The 15,012-nt window shown below is 44.2% G+C and overlaps 1 protein-coding gene across 1 annotated transcript in view; it reads right to left on the reverse strand.

The window, feature by feature from the left end:
* LOC146816692 (uncharacterized) overlaps positions 1–14,601 on the reverse strand; it is a 175,791-nt gene extending 161,190 nt beyond the window's left edge. The window contains exon 1 of the mRNA XM_085609156.1: positions 14,534–14,601. The gene's annotated coding sequence lies outside the window, so the exon portion shown is untranslated. The remainder of the gene's footprint in view (positions 1–14,533) is intronic.
* Between the last annotated feature and the right edge of the window lie 411 nt (positions 14,602–15,012).

A 15,012-nucleotide genomic window follows, 5' to 3' on the forward strand; every position in this document is an offset into this window, starting at 1 on the left:
AACTTGAAGTCATTACCGGCACTGATCATTCAATTTCACATCATGTACTATAACTATGAAGATGACACACAAATACTCCTTCAACTGGAAATCTCCGAAGACATTGGTAACTCGCCAATTTTCATTTGTCTCAGAGCAGTGAATCAATGGATGACGTAGAGCCATCTCAAATTGAAGGCTTGCAAAACGGAAATACTCACATGTGGCAATTGGAAACATTATGACCCGCTCACCGCATGGCCTGATGATCTGGGAACAATGTCCAAAGGAAGAAAGAAACCTCGGAATGACCATGGACTCCAAGCTATCAATGAATGCCCAAGTGGACAAACTAGCAAGATCAAGCTTTGTTACTATAAACACTCTGTGAAGAATCTTCCCCCATTTGGGATTTCCACACAAGCTCCAGGCTACCTTCTCCCTTGTTCAGTCCAAACTCAATTACGCCAGTAGCCTCGACCCTGGATCACCTTTAACGACCATGAAAAGACAACAACGGATTCAGAACTTGGGTACCAGACTACTCTTACTTATAAAACTGCAAGACCACATCTCCCCTGCCTTAAAAGCCCTGCATTGGTTACTGGTTGACAGTTCAAGCTGCTTTGTATCACCCACAAAGCGATACATGGAACAGGACCACTCTTCATCAGGATTAAAATCACCAAACACATTTAACAAAGGGGCCTCTGCTCTTGAGTGGTACCTCGCCTCAAAATCCCATTGTAAAATAAAAAAAAAACATAGGTGGCACATCCTTCTCTGTTCAAGCAGCCAAACTATGGAACTCTTTCCCCCAACATAAGATCCATGCATAACTACACTATCTGCAGAAAACTACTGAAGAATGGGCTCTTCCTCACTACACGACCGCACGCAAACATAAATATACAGCATATTCCTCTGTATATAAGCTTTTATTTGTACAATAGATATGTACATACATACGTGTATTGCTTTGTATAAACATGTTGAATAATTATATTTTAAAAAAATATAGATATTCATTCGTTCTGCTTAACAAATGTACATATTACTGAAAGGTACATTATTCTATGTTTTTAACATGTAAATCTTTTATCATAACTATTTACCTACAATAGCTACACTATTGAATTACAAAAAGCCCAAAAAAAAGTACAACAACACTTGAAAGCTGGGGTTTATTTAATCCATATTTAATCTACATATACTACCTTCCTTTATACATCTATATACCTTCCATGTACTTATGGATCTATATATGTATTACCTTTCTTCTAAATCAGCATATCCAATACACTACCCTATAACTCACCCTATACCCCTCTCAATATAGCCTCTACCTCAACTCTCTAACTCATCTCAGACCTCTTTCTGCTACTCTTTCCAATGCACTACTCTATTTCTCACCCTATAACTCTATCAATATTTAATCTACCTTCACTCACTCATTCATCCCAAACCCCACACCACTACTATGATCCCCAAAATAACCCTTCATAGACCCTTCCCTACTCTACCCCTCCTTGCACCCTCTCAACCTCCAATCTCCTAAAACAAGCCTTTCCAAACCCCTCTCTCTGACTCTTCCCACCCCCACATCCCTTTAACTCATCCCAAGCCTCCTCCTACTGTTATGAGCTCCAAAACAAAAAGAAAACAAAGTTATAAATCCTTCTCTCTTCTATACCTCCACTATCCTTTTCAATCCAAATACCAGGCTAACATGTCCATCACTCAAATGAATTTCATATTTCACTATACTAATTTACCACTAATCCTTTATGGATTCTGGAGTAGCATGCTACTCGCTGAAAAAGCGCTTCAACCCCCCATCAGTGGTAACAAGAGCTATATAAATGCAAACCTTTTTCCCTCTTCTATCCCACCACTATCCTTCTCAATCCAAATAACTTACTAACATATCCAACACTCAAATTACTTTCATATTTCACTATACTAATTCACCACTAATCCGTTTTGGGTTCCAGAGTAGCGTGCTACTCACCAAAAAAGCACTTTGAAGCCACGCTGGGGTAGTAAGCGCTGTATAAATGCAATTACAATTACAAAGCTGAGTGAATGTCAGCTAAAAAAAGGGCACACTACAAGTTGTTGGCAATTGTGTTTAAAGTGGCACTTACCCACCTAACCTCATTGATATAATGAACTATTACATTCACTCCAGAAATGAGATTTCCTCACACCAATATGTACTGCCACATGTAAACCATTGTCTGTGGCCTCTAGATTCCAGTCTCTTTATCTGCTCATCCCTCATCACTGGAATGCCTTCTCACATTCATGCCTGCTCTACACTTAAAAAAAAAAAAATATCCTTATTGATTTAATGTAGATAGTACTCAGATACAGACTATGAAGAACATTGGGGCCTATTTATAAGCCTATTGTGCCACCGGTGCGTCACTTTTTTTATGCACTGTAGAAGGCTTGCTGCGCTGCCGTGTGCCAAAATATTGTAAATGAGGACCATAGTAACTTCTAACCAAAACACATGACTTAACCTTTGGTTTTTGTACGGTAAAACTATCATCATATAAGCAAGATTGTTTCACAGGAACTAGTTCAGGTTACAGAATGTTATTCCATGCATGAATAGGGAAGAAAAGTATGAAATGAAAAAATATAAAATGAAATAAAGTAACAATAAACATTGCAGTGCTCTTTGTTCAAATCTATAATCATTTTTTTGTGTATGATGGTAACCTACATAAAAAAAATGTTTTATGTAAAAGCTGGTGTCCTGTGTGTTCTATTCATTATAACAAAACATGCCCTCCCCTGCGACATAGTAAAAAGAACAACCTGTGAAGAACACCACGCACCCTCCAGGGTACTCAAGTAGCAGTCTGCATGGCAATGTCCTCAGGTGGTACAATCCTTTGACTTCTCTAGGTACTTGAATCATTATACAGTCTAATCAGTCTGCAAATAAAAGGCCATCACTTCAAGGTGGCATCTCATCGGATGCCTGTACAGTATGTTTGTGTGGCATTAGTATTGTTGCTATTTCCCCCTATCTATTTGCCTAGGTCCTGCCTCCATACAGCCAAATCTGAGGCATTCCAACCCATGGCTATCCTTCAAGTCAGTCAGTCTACATGCCTGTATATTTTTCTTATTGTCCTTATCATCTGATCAAACAGACAGAAACTGGCGAGGGTGCCATATGCGTTCTCACCAACTCATTCATGAGAGTAATAACCTGCTCCCAGTACTGGGTCATCTGCCAACCATCTCAGACCATAGGAGAGAAACCTGCTCTAGGAGCTTGGCATCTAGAGCAACTATCAGTGGCACCTGGCCACATTTTGGCTATCTTAATGAAGGGTGAGATATGTTAGATAAAGATAGTCCACCTGTGTATATTTGAGCTGCTTGGTGGTACTAACTGATTTGACGTAATCCAACACACAAGACCACTCATTATCAGATGCTCCCATTGTTGCTTACATTTTGAAATATCTGAATAATAAATTGGAACCAACACCGTAGCAACGTCACTGCCCGTCTACCCTCCCCATGCATTAGCAATTATGTCAAAACATTGTTATTTGCGGGATCCACCATTTCTAATTTCCATGTATTCCAAATCACTTCAACCCATGAGCCATCTTTGAAGGTCTGGCCAGGGGCTAGGTCCACATCATCCTGAAGGTCACTAAAGAAGGTCAACACTCTGTCTCTGTAAAGATTGCCCACTGCCTCTATTTCATCTTCTGTCCATATTCTCATTCTAAATGAGAGATGCTGGTGATGGTCCACCATCAAAGAGTGCCACAATAATCCTAGCAAGAAAGGCATCTTTATCTTCACTACTATCTCTTCCTGCACTGGACAATAATATGCATTTTTCTAAGACAGCCTGCTGTGAGGTCCGTGCCACCCATATTACATCTAGCAGGTCAAATATTTGTTTACAGTATGACACCTCCATACTTTCCACATCAGTGGTCCATCCGATTCCACGCATCAACCATTGAAACTGTCTCACTATAAAATAACACTCATAATTAAGTGCACTGAAGCCTTCCTCATTGAGTGGCCAAGTTATTTAACCCACAGTCATCCTATGCCTTCCCTTTCCATATTAGAGTACCGAGGAGAGTTCACAGGTCTTTAAAAAAAAACCTCGCAAGCAACAGAAGCAGAGCTGTGGAGTAATACATTAGCTGAGGCAATATTAGTAATTTAGCATTTACCACTTGTCCCACATTGGACAACGACAGGCCAGTCCAGAATGCCAATGAATGTCTTGTTGACATCAGCACCTCACCAAGGTTACCAGTAAATTGTCTTTCACTAACCAATAGATCTGCGCTCCAAAATATCTAAATGACTCTGGTTCACTCATAAACATTTCATCATCCTGGAGCCACTGCTCAGCAGGGACCTGTGAGTTCATGTACTACTTCTGTCCCATGACTCACTTGGGGGTCAATTACGATGGTGGGCAGAAGGGACCGCCCGCCATAGGTGTGGCGGTTCCGCCATGCCCATTATGATGCTCCCGCCACACTGGCGGGTGCATCCCGCATTTTTCACCTTGCGGCGGGCGGTGCTGCAAGCCGCATCCGCCACAATGTGGAAAATGCATGTTGTGCATTTGCATGCACAACGTGGTAGGCACCGCGCAGTGCCTGTCACCTTGTGCATGCAAATGCAGGGGGGTACCATAGGTACCCCACATGTGCCCCCCCACACCCCTACCATCCTGGGGTCCAGGAATGGGCCCCCAACTGCAAACACCGCATGCCTTTCCGTGGCGGCAATCCCGCCATGGAAAGTCTGCTCTCCGCCTGCATTGTAATATGGATGGCGATGTCTTGCAGACAACGCCACCATATTCAACCCCTTTTCCGCCCAGTCGACTCGTCGATGGGCGGAAAAGCGGCGGACGGTCTTCCTGTCCGCCGCGGTCCCCCCAGCCATCCTAATATGGCGGGGGGTCATTCAGGTGTGGATGGCGTGCGGATTGCCCACACCGGACCGGCGGTGGCTACTACCAGCCCGGCGGGGGCGATCCGCTCACCATCCTAATAGGACTCATGGTTCCTAAGAAAAAATAGAGTCATCTGCATGTAAAGCTATGATGTGGTTGCTTCCTAGAAGACTTTTACCGCATTCTCTGGCTTTCAATCGGGGTTTCGTTACTACGGGTTACATTGCCAAAGCGAACAATTCTTGGGAAAGATGTAACCCTGTGTTAAGATATATTACATTGATGGTCTCAAAAGTTTTTTAGAGGCAAGGGTTGGTAGGATATTTTGTTCTAGGGATCTCTGCTGGGTTTTATAGTACCACCAATAAGGATTCCCTGGTAGATGTCTGCAGTTGGCCAGATTCATTTGCTTAATGTTGGAAATGGCATGGTACTCCTCCAGAATTTTGCCTTCTGTTGCTGAACCTGTTTTTCTTGGTCATAGAACTCTGTACACTTTACCCTTGCCAACCAGTGATAAAGTGTTTTTGCTCTGCTGTTTACAAATGGTAGCATTGACTTACACCTTGGCTCATTTAATTTACTTTTAAGTTCCTACTATATGATAATACCTGTACCCTGGGCCGGTAAATTAAATGCTTCTAGTGTTCTGCAGCACACGCCCCACCCACTGCAGTGGCTCTGTGAAGCATGTCTCCAGGCCTCCCGCTGCAGCCTGACTGTGCAGTTTTAAAACTGCTAATTTGACCTGTCAAAATCATCCTTTTGACAGGCCTGAAACCTTCCTTCTTGATATCTATAAATCACCCATAAGGTAGGCGTTATTGCCTAGTAAGACATGGTGTATGATATTTTAACGTAGAAAATGTAGAAATTGATGTTTTACATGTCCTGGCAGGGAAAACCCCTCGTTTTTCAATGTGGAAAGGCTGCTCTCACATCGGCAAACATTGTGTTACAGTATAAAAACGTATAGTGCCTAATTCCAGTTTGGAATCAGGCAGAGAAATTATTCAAAGACTCATTCAGACTCATTTCAGTAATTTAAAGTCCAACTTAATGGTAAAGTTGGATTTTGTATACTTTATATAGGAGAAGATACTTTTAGATGTTTTTTTCCCTGTCTAAAACTAAACGGCCTTTCAGCCAGTGTCCAGTGTTATGTTATTGCTTATGGCTCCCCTGTGGTGAGATATGAATTGCTTCCAGACAGTTGAAAAAGGGCTTAAAGTTTGGGGAGGTATTTTCCTTCCTTGGGCAAGATGGCCTGGGGGCTGTACCCGGGTCTTTCCTGAACTTCAGAGAAAGCCTACCCTGTCATTGGCATATGTAGCTCACACCTTGGCCTGCCTCCCATTTGACTTTCTAGTCTGGCTGGCTCCAAACCTAGTGGGAGGATGAGCTGCCCAGAACTGGTTTAGGGAGTTGCCCTTCTCCCACAGGCTGGCACTGCAATGGGAATTAGAGTGTATCCAAGAGACCTCTCTCAGATTACACCTGTACCTGAGAAGAATCAGAATAAGGACTGCCACTGCCATGTTGTCTGAAGAACACGAAGAATACTGGATCTGCTTTCCTTGAACCCAGGACCCCAGAAGTGACTCCAAGGGACAGTTGACTGACCTCTTGTGTGAGCTGCAGGGACACCCACAAGCTTCCAGGTGCCTTTTTCAGCTACCCAGCTGACCAACCCCAGCCAGACCTGATCTGGTCTCCTCTGCTGGAGTGAGTCCTGACCCCAAGTACTGTCCCCAAGGTCCTAGACCCTTGGCTGTGGTCAGAGTGTATTCTGCCCCACCTAGCTGAAACGTTTCACCAGACTTGTCGCCTACAATCCTTGTCGACTGCCTCACCAGACGTGATACAGAGCAGCACCCAATCAACAGCTTCTCTGGACTCAATACAGAGCAGTTCCTGCTTTCCGTTGAGCCCTTCCTCAGATTCAGTCAACCGCCTGGCCCCGCTGAAGACTTTCTTTCCCCATAAAATTTTTTAAGCCAGATGGTAAACTTCCACCAGGATGAATCTGGTGTCTGTATCTGATCAAGGATCCTTCGTATCTACCTTCACTTTTGACTTTGACCCGGTCTAGCACGATCATATAACCGTGGTTGGCGCTTAGTGATTTTTGGTGCTATTTTTAATTCAGACTTATAAATCCCATATATCCAGTTCTACTATTTGGGCTTATGTTTGCTTAATGAAATTTTATGCATTCAATTTGGTCTAATTTGTTTAATTGGTTTGGAGTTTTTCTTGTATTGTGATTTCTCTTTATTACTGTTTGAGTACTGTATAAATACTTTACACATTAACATTTTCACTAATTTAGGGATCAAATTTTCATGGAAGGTAACATAAAACTCTAATGGAAGACCATTTAGGACAGGTGCCTTAACATTTGCTAATTGAAATATGGCTTCTTTATCTTCCCCTGGGGAAATCACAGCCCTCTTGATTACTTTCCTGTTCAGTAGTAAGCCATTGTAAATGAATAGTATCCAAGTATTTCAGCATTTCATCCACATTCAATGAGAGTGCAGTGTACTACTACTGGAAGTACTGTGTAAGCACTGTGCTCATTTACTACTGGGAGCTTAGTATCTCACCAGTGTGGGGGGGGGGCACATTGCACCGATTGTCCTCCGTTTAGCATTACTTTGCAGAATTCATGCCAGAAGGTGACCAGATCAATTACGTTGGAGTGGCACCTGTCTAATGCTACCTTATAATTGAATCTTCCGAGATGAGCCATGCTCTCTCCTTATTGTATTCTTGTCTGTGTCAGTGCATCCCCACATTCTCCAGTGTAGCTGCTCAGAATTCTAATTTTCAAAGCCATTTCTGCGACTCCATAATTTTCTAGTCAATAGCTTTCTAACTCCACATATATTTGTTATACTTAGTCCTCTAATAAATATTTTGAACGCAACCCACTCAAGTTCAAATTAAGTAGCAGAGCCCTGATTTTGAGTAAAGTATTTATCTAGTTGTTTTGCAATTGGATCATGAAAAACTGTATCTCCAAGTGAGTCTGGTTGTAAGCACCACCTTGTCACCCTTGGATCTTTGGTACATAGAGAGTGCTTTTTGTATTTTGGTGTAAATCCATTCTGTAGTTAGGAGAGCTTAAGGGTAAGAAATGTGTGCATTGTATATATCACACCACGGAGGATCCGCAGAGCCGACAGATCTCAAACTGAGATTTGATTAGCTGCTACCACCTCAAGCAGGAAGTGGTGGCAGCCATTTAGAACTTGGGATTCAGTCCTGAGTCATAAAAAAAGTATAAAAAAAGATATAAGGGGGAAGGGAAGGGATACCTTGACCCCCTAAGCCTGGTGGTGGGGTCCCAGTGGGACCCTACCCGGGGCCACAACGTTTTTTTAAAAACCAGTTTGCAGCAAATTTGTGAAGGATCAATGAATCCACAGCAAACGTTAAAAAGAAATGGTGGTCTCCCACGCTTCTTTTTCAAGCCCCCCAGGGCGGGCCAGGGCTCGGGGGATGACATATGTTTATTTTTGGGGGAAAAAGGGATGTGTGTCCTTCCTCTCCAGGTTGTTTTCGGGCCTGGGGTCTCCATATCCCAGAGACCAAAGTATCTTTTAAAGGGAGGGGAGAATGCAGGCCCCCCCATCCAGGTCGTTTTTGGCCCCATCCCCCATGTCCTGAGGTAATTGCTAAAAGGGAAGAGGCGCGTGGCCTCCCCTCCCTACCTGCTTTTGGCACAGGGTCCTCCATTACCAGGGCCTGAGTTATTAAATATGGGGAGGAAGGCCATGCAGCCCCCTCCCCGAACTGCATTCATCCCTGGGGACCCCATCCCACAGGGCCTAATTTAAAAAAATATGGGGAGGGGCCCACATCAGCCCCCCTTTCTTGAGCCGTTAATGGCCCTGGGAACCCCATCCTCTGAGGCTAGCTCACTTGCTATGTCCCGGGGAGCCTACCCGCGAGACACAGCAGTTTGTTTCCCTGCCCGAAACCAGAGCAGGTAGGGAAACTTGTTTTTGCTTCTGCCTCGTAGGACAATTTTCAAAACTCCCGCCAAAGTGGAGCAAATACAAAGGTTGCTCCTAGCAGGTGGGAGCTTTGAAAAAGCTTTTGATCTGCTTACTTGCCCACACTGATGCGAGCAGGGAAACAAATCAACAGATTGTTCTCACCAAGAGGGAGCCCGAGGACATAAACAGCTGCTCAATGCGGGTTGGATCAACACCGCCTCCGCAGCAAGAGGGGCATCCACTGGGGCAGCAGGAGGCCTGGGGCTCCCCCCTCAGCCCCCAACATTGTGCACGGCGGGTGCCCTGGGTGGGCACCTACCTTTAATTAATGGGGGGGCTCCATCCCTTTAAACTTAAATAGTGGCCCTGAGGGGTGGGGTCCTCAGGGCCTTTTAAAAGAAACAAGGCCCCCTCCCCTTTAAAAAAAACAAAGGGCCAGAGGATGTGGCCCCTATTGCTAATAAGGCACAGATAGAGGGGCCGCACAGCCCACCTCTCCCTTCAAAGAAATACAGCCCTGGGGGATGTGGCCCCAGGGCCTGAAATGGCCTGAGAAGAGGAGCCAGGTGCCCTCCCCCTTCCAATTACATATACCCCTGGGGAATGGGATCCCCAGTCCCTAATGTGCCAACCGCTTGCTATTCACACCCGAAGGCCCTGCACAGTGTGGGGTTGGCGTAGTTGGCCACAGCTAACCACAGGCCACGCCCATGTCCAACTCCCTGCTGCCACAGCATGGGGTTGGTTGCATGTGGAGGGTTGGCTGCAGACTCTGTGGCCTGCAGTCGCCATGCACAAAGTAGAGTTGGATGCCTATAGAGGGGTTCGCCCACCGTGCACGGCTGAAGGTCATGTGCAGCATGCGTTTCACATGCATGTGGGGGTTTGGCTGCAGGGCCTGTCCGTGCACCATGCATGACGGGTGGTTGAATTTACGTATGGTAATAAAATATTACTTTACGTTAAAAAAAAACTGGAAATTGAGTGAAAAAAACAAAGGTTAAAGTAATGTTATAGATAGGTAAAATGTTTAGTAACAATGTAACGTTTTAAACTCTAGAAACCACAGAAATTCACCAGTTATTGTTATGGTTATCTCAAGTAACTATAACTCATGCCCTCATCATGCACTGCTAATTACCCCATATATTACATCACTCATGACACCTTCTATGACATCATTGTTGATATCGCTGCGACATTTGCATATATATATGTATAGGGAGAGAGAGTGAGAGGGAGAGAGAGAGAGAATAGGTAAAATACTACATGATATTGTCAGGTAGGGAAACCACCATGATCACTGGTTGTATATTTGTTTACAAAGGGGATAGTGACACATAAATCCTTTGAAACCCTAACAGGACAGACGGTCTCATTAGCATTTGATGTAGATCTGTTTTATAGTAGGCCTTTTTATGGAGAAACATAAAAGCTGATTTAAGGGCCTGCCTTCCTGATTTACTGTGTATCTTCTCTGAACTCTGGATGTTTGTTTTGCCACTATTAAGGGAGGGCAAACCGCGTCAACTGTGTTTACAGCCGCACTGGAGCTACATGTCACCGTTTCTGTCTTATTCTCTATCTTATGTAACTATATTTTTCCATTAATTCCATTATTAATTAGAAGCTAAATTTCAACAGCTCATAAACCTTTCCTGATTTAATCTCAGCATTCAATTAAAACACAGCATTAAAGTATTTTTAAGAATGCTAAATGTTTTCCTAATTTGTAAACACAGTCAGGGTCTGGCTAGCCTATAGGGTCATCTAGCAGTATCGAAAGTGCTACTCTGACAGGCCAGTGAGAGGGCCTGTTTTTTGTCTTTTTCTGGGCCTGTTGTATGGCCTAGTGGGTCATTTTACAGTTATGTCTCATAATAATATAGCAAACATTGTCTGCAGCAAGCTCAAATGCATGCAGTCTCCCATACCTTGCAAAATACTTTGACCGCATGTCTTAAGAAGTTCAAAACTCCCCCGATTTGCAAATCTGGACCGCATTTTCAGCTGATTCACTAATGAGGGGGAACTTTTGTGCCTGGGCCTATATTCTGTTCCATTCCGACCCTGAACATGGCTATCCATTGTTGCAGCGATGATTGGATTTGCACTGCGCAGATCCTTGGTGCAAACTCAAGTACAAGCTGCACTCAAACTAATGGACCTCTACTCCCGGGCTTAGGTTTAACATCAATAAATCAATCGTAGATCAATGACAGTGAAGCACTTTTGGCCCCATAAGGATGACTGCGAGTAATTGATTTACAAACCATGAAAGTTTATTTGCAGATTAGTAAAGTTACAAACTCAACTCTTTCGAAATTACTCATAAATCAATAAACATCGTACAATTGCATATGTCAGAATAATTCAGAGCAGTTCAAAATAGAAAATACCAAGGCAGATTTTTTAAGTTGTTGTACGCAAATCAAACAAATTCAGTCTCCCATGAAGAGAAAGTTGCCTAACGCTAAAGTAAATCGAGAAGATTTGTGAGACTAGTCAAGCAGGGCGTGTCAGCAGATCAAGCTTCTAAAAGGCAGGATCAAATGAAGATTCAGGTAAGTGAGAATGAATTTGCGCAGGAGCAAAAAAAGGCATCTAGGGACAGAAGAACAAAGCGATTGCATATTGCAATTTGGTTCCATATGGCTTTGTGACAGAAAAAGTGGCTTCTTTCGATGTATGAAAGCCATCCGCAAATGTTATTTTTGCAATGCAACCATTTTGGTAATCGCTAACTTTTGTGATCCAATTTTAGGAATCGCAATTATAGAATCTATACTTGCAACTCGCAAACCTTATTTTTAAGACTGTCGTGATTAGTGGCTAATCCCAAAAAAGGCTCGTTTGCACATGCAATTTACCATCAACTCATTCCAGGCGGTAACTGAGTGAAAACTACAGAAGCTGGCCCAGAATGCATCAAAGGTTTTCACAATGGCTGCTTTGTATGTGATTGCGAGGAGGATGCAAATATTGGCTGCTCTGCATAGGAGAAGGAGGTGGAGACAGGACATTCCACATAACATTGCAACCCAGAGAGGCATACAGAGCACCATGTCAGACTCAAATTCTGAGGATGAAGATCCTGAGCCACTGGTTCAGCAGCCAACAGAGGAGAGTAGAGCAGTGGAGGGGAGATTGTGATAGGACCACATTGTCAACAGCAACTTTTCAAGGTAAGTCATACATGAAATTACAAGATACATTTTACAAAGCTTGTTTGATGCTTTAAAGTAAAGCAACCTTTATTGTAAGGTTTTTTAATTTATTTTCACAGATTGTTTATTTTAAGATGTATATGGTAAATAATGTTGCTATTAAATGTTAGTTAAGTTAATGAAAACACATTTCCTCATTATCTTGAGGTTCAGCATCTACCCCACTAGCTATTTGGGCAGTTTGTTGTGCCAGGACCGCAGGGAAATCTGCCCTAAACCCCTTGAGACTTCCTCAATAAAGTGGCACATTTCCATTTGGAGATTGACTGTCCCCTCTGATAATGTTGCAGTGGCATGTGCCAACCTCCCAATGGAATGGGTTAACCCATCCATCCGTGCTACAGTGCTTCTCTCTCTATTCCTTTGATTGGAGTTATCTTCTGCCAGTTGTAGAGATACTTTCTCAAGAGCATTGGTGAGACTGTCCATTTGTGTCCATCCTTTCTTGATTTTTTGCCAAATGATTGACCACATTAATGAGGCAAAATGAAAGGCATTGCTGTATTTGGGCAGTATTTTGTTTACTATTTTATTTCATCTGCTTATATTTCAGATGCTGAAATTGCAGCATGGACCCCTCAAGCCCCCCAAACAACTGGGTATTTGCAGCATTATTTTCTACCAACAACACTTGGTTGGCATGAGTCACCGCCCGGCACCCAGGGAGAGCACGGACTGTGACACACTGGTGATGTGGCCTCACAACTGGCAGTAGGATTGAACTAGGAGGCTGTTGGACATCTGTGTGGAGGCTGTGGGGGGAACGACACACTGCTACAGTGGCCATGAGGTGTGATTGGCTGCAGTGGCGGCTGGTGACATTTGAAAGAGGTAGGGCGTATAAGTCACTGGCAGCTCAATGTGGTGAGCGAGCACAGCAAGCAAGCTCATCCCTATGAAGGAGGGTTCCGGGGGGGGTCCTCCCTCGAGAATATTTTGATAAAAGAGTGCATTTTCAAGCACATTTCAAAAAGCAAGAATGTTATTAAACCATTCTATATGTTCGCACCTTTCATCTTCTCCCTTATTATCTTTCATTCTTTCTGTCATCACTCCTACTCCTACTCCAGCGCGCGCGCTGTACAGGAGCATCCCACAAACAGGCATGCGTGCTTAGGAGACAAGGGGTACACACGTTGTTCCCTTGAAGTATATGCATGGGACCGACCTGGCAGGTTGTCGTGGTAATGTGGCAGTAAATGTGCCGGAATCCTCGCCGAGCATGATTAGATGTTAAGTATTGGTTGCTTGTCACAGTAACTTTCGATGTATGTGCTGCTTTCGGCTGAAAATATTACAACATGTGCTGCTTTCGGCTAGAAATATTGCAACGAGTGCTGACAGTTCTAAAATAAACAACTAAGCATAACACACACAAAGCAACATAACACCACAAATCAAATATAACGTGGTGCAAAAAAAAATACACACTCGGAACAGAACGGAACACAAAAATTCGGTAGTACAATTAGACAAAATCACATTGCAGCACAAAAAGACAGCTGCACAAGAAAAAACAGAACACATCACCGCAAAACAAAATGCCACATAGTAAATGTGCACAAACATTATTGTCACATTATAAATTCCTGAAGCCTGTTTCCTTCAGTACTTTGGTAAAACTGAGTGTTTAAACCAAGCACTACCTTGATAGCATCAGACAAAAATGTTTTGTGATCGGTCCCAGATCTTAATAGTGACTTTCTTAAGTTAACTTATTTTTTTAACATATTTTTAGATCCACACCCCTTGAAGAAGGCACTGAGCACTCGCTTTGAAAGCACACATGGCCAGCCGCCACACCCCATGTCCGTTTACGTATATGTGATCAAAGTATGACTTTCCAAAGCATTTTACATAAAACAATACTTTGCTCAGGGAGGCAGGCAGAATGTAAAGAGAGACCACTCTCCCGCCCAGTACCGAGGTGAGCAAAGACAGGGGGAGACCCTATAAAACACTCTCCCGCCCGGTACCGAGAGACGGTGTGAGCTTAGACAGGGAAGACACCCGGGGAAACACTCTCCTGCCCGGTACCGAGAGCCAGAGGGAGATCGGAGGACTGACTCTTAGACTGTACAAGACCGAAGAAGGGTATAAATGAGGGAGACCTCTGACTCGGGGAAAATAAACTTACTCACCAATAGAATTGTTTTAAACACGGTAGCACAGCTTCGGGGAACTTATACATCACTCGTACTGCACCAGCCGCGGGTGGGTGGGTGTTCCCTTTTTCATTACTGCCAGATCTCGAGGCTCGCAATATGTGCAGGGGGGGTCGCGTGAGGCAGGGGGGGTCGCGGGGGGAGGGTGGGGTTAAAAATACAGTTAATAAAAAAAACGGGGACACTTACCTGACCGCCGGGTCCGCGCCGCATCTGCTATGTGTTCCTGTGCCGGGGTCCGCTGCCGCTTTGGCGCCTTCGCGTCATCCAGTCAGGGGAGGAGGCGGGATCTTAGAACTAGAAGAATGTTCTCTGAGCTGAGCTACGTGACTACGTCAGATCAGGGTGAGCCGAAAATCCGACCGAAGTCCTGGAAAACCAGCTGCTTCAGGTAGCGCCTGCTTGCCCTCACCACTGCCTCACAGACACACTCTGCACATGCGTGACTTGGGCGATATTGAAGTCGAACGAACGTCCACCACACGTCATGCGCAGGGTGTGTGTGTGTTTGTACAACAAGGCTGGGCTGCACTGCAGTGCTAAGTACACTGTTTCAAGGTGTCTGACTGTCTTAGTGTCTTGTCTTCCTCTGCTCCGACCCCGATCCTCGTCGTCCGGAGGCTGGTGGGGCAACGCCCCATTCGCCCCTATGCACCATCCGCCCCTGA

The sequence above is a fragment of the Triturus cristatus genome, chromosome 6, assembly GCF_964204655.1.
Source record: "Triturus cristatus chromosome 6, aTriCri1.1, whole genome shotgun sequence".
Taxonomy (NCBI): domain Eukaryota; kingdom Metazoa; phylum Chordata; class Amphibia; order Caudata; family Salamandridae; genus Triturus; species Triturus cristatus.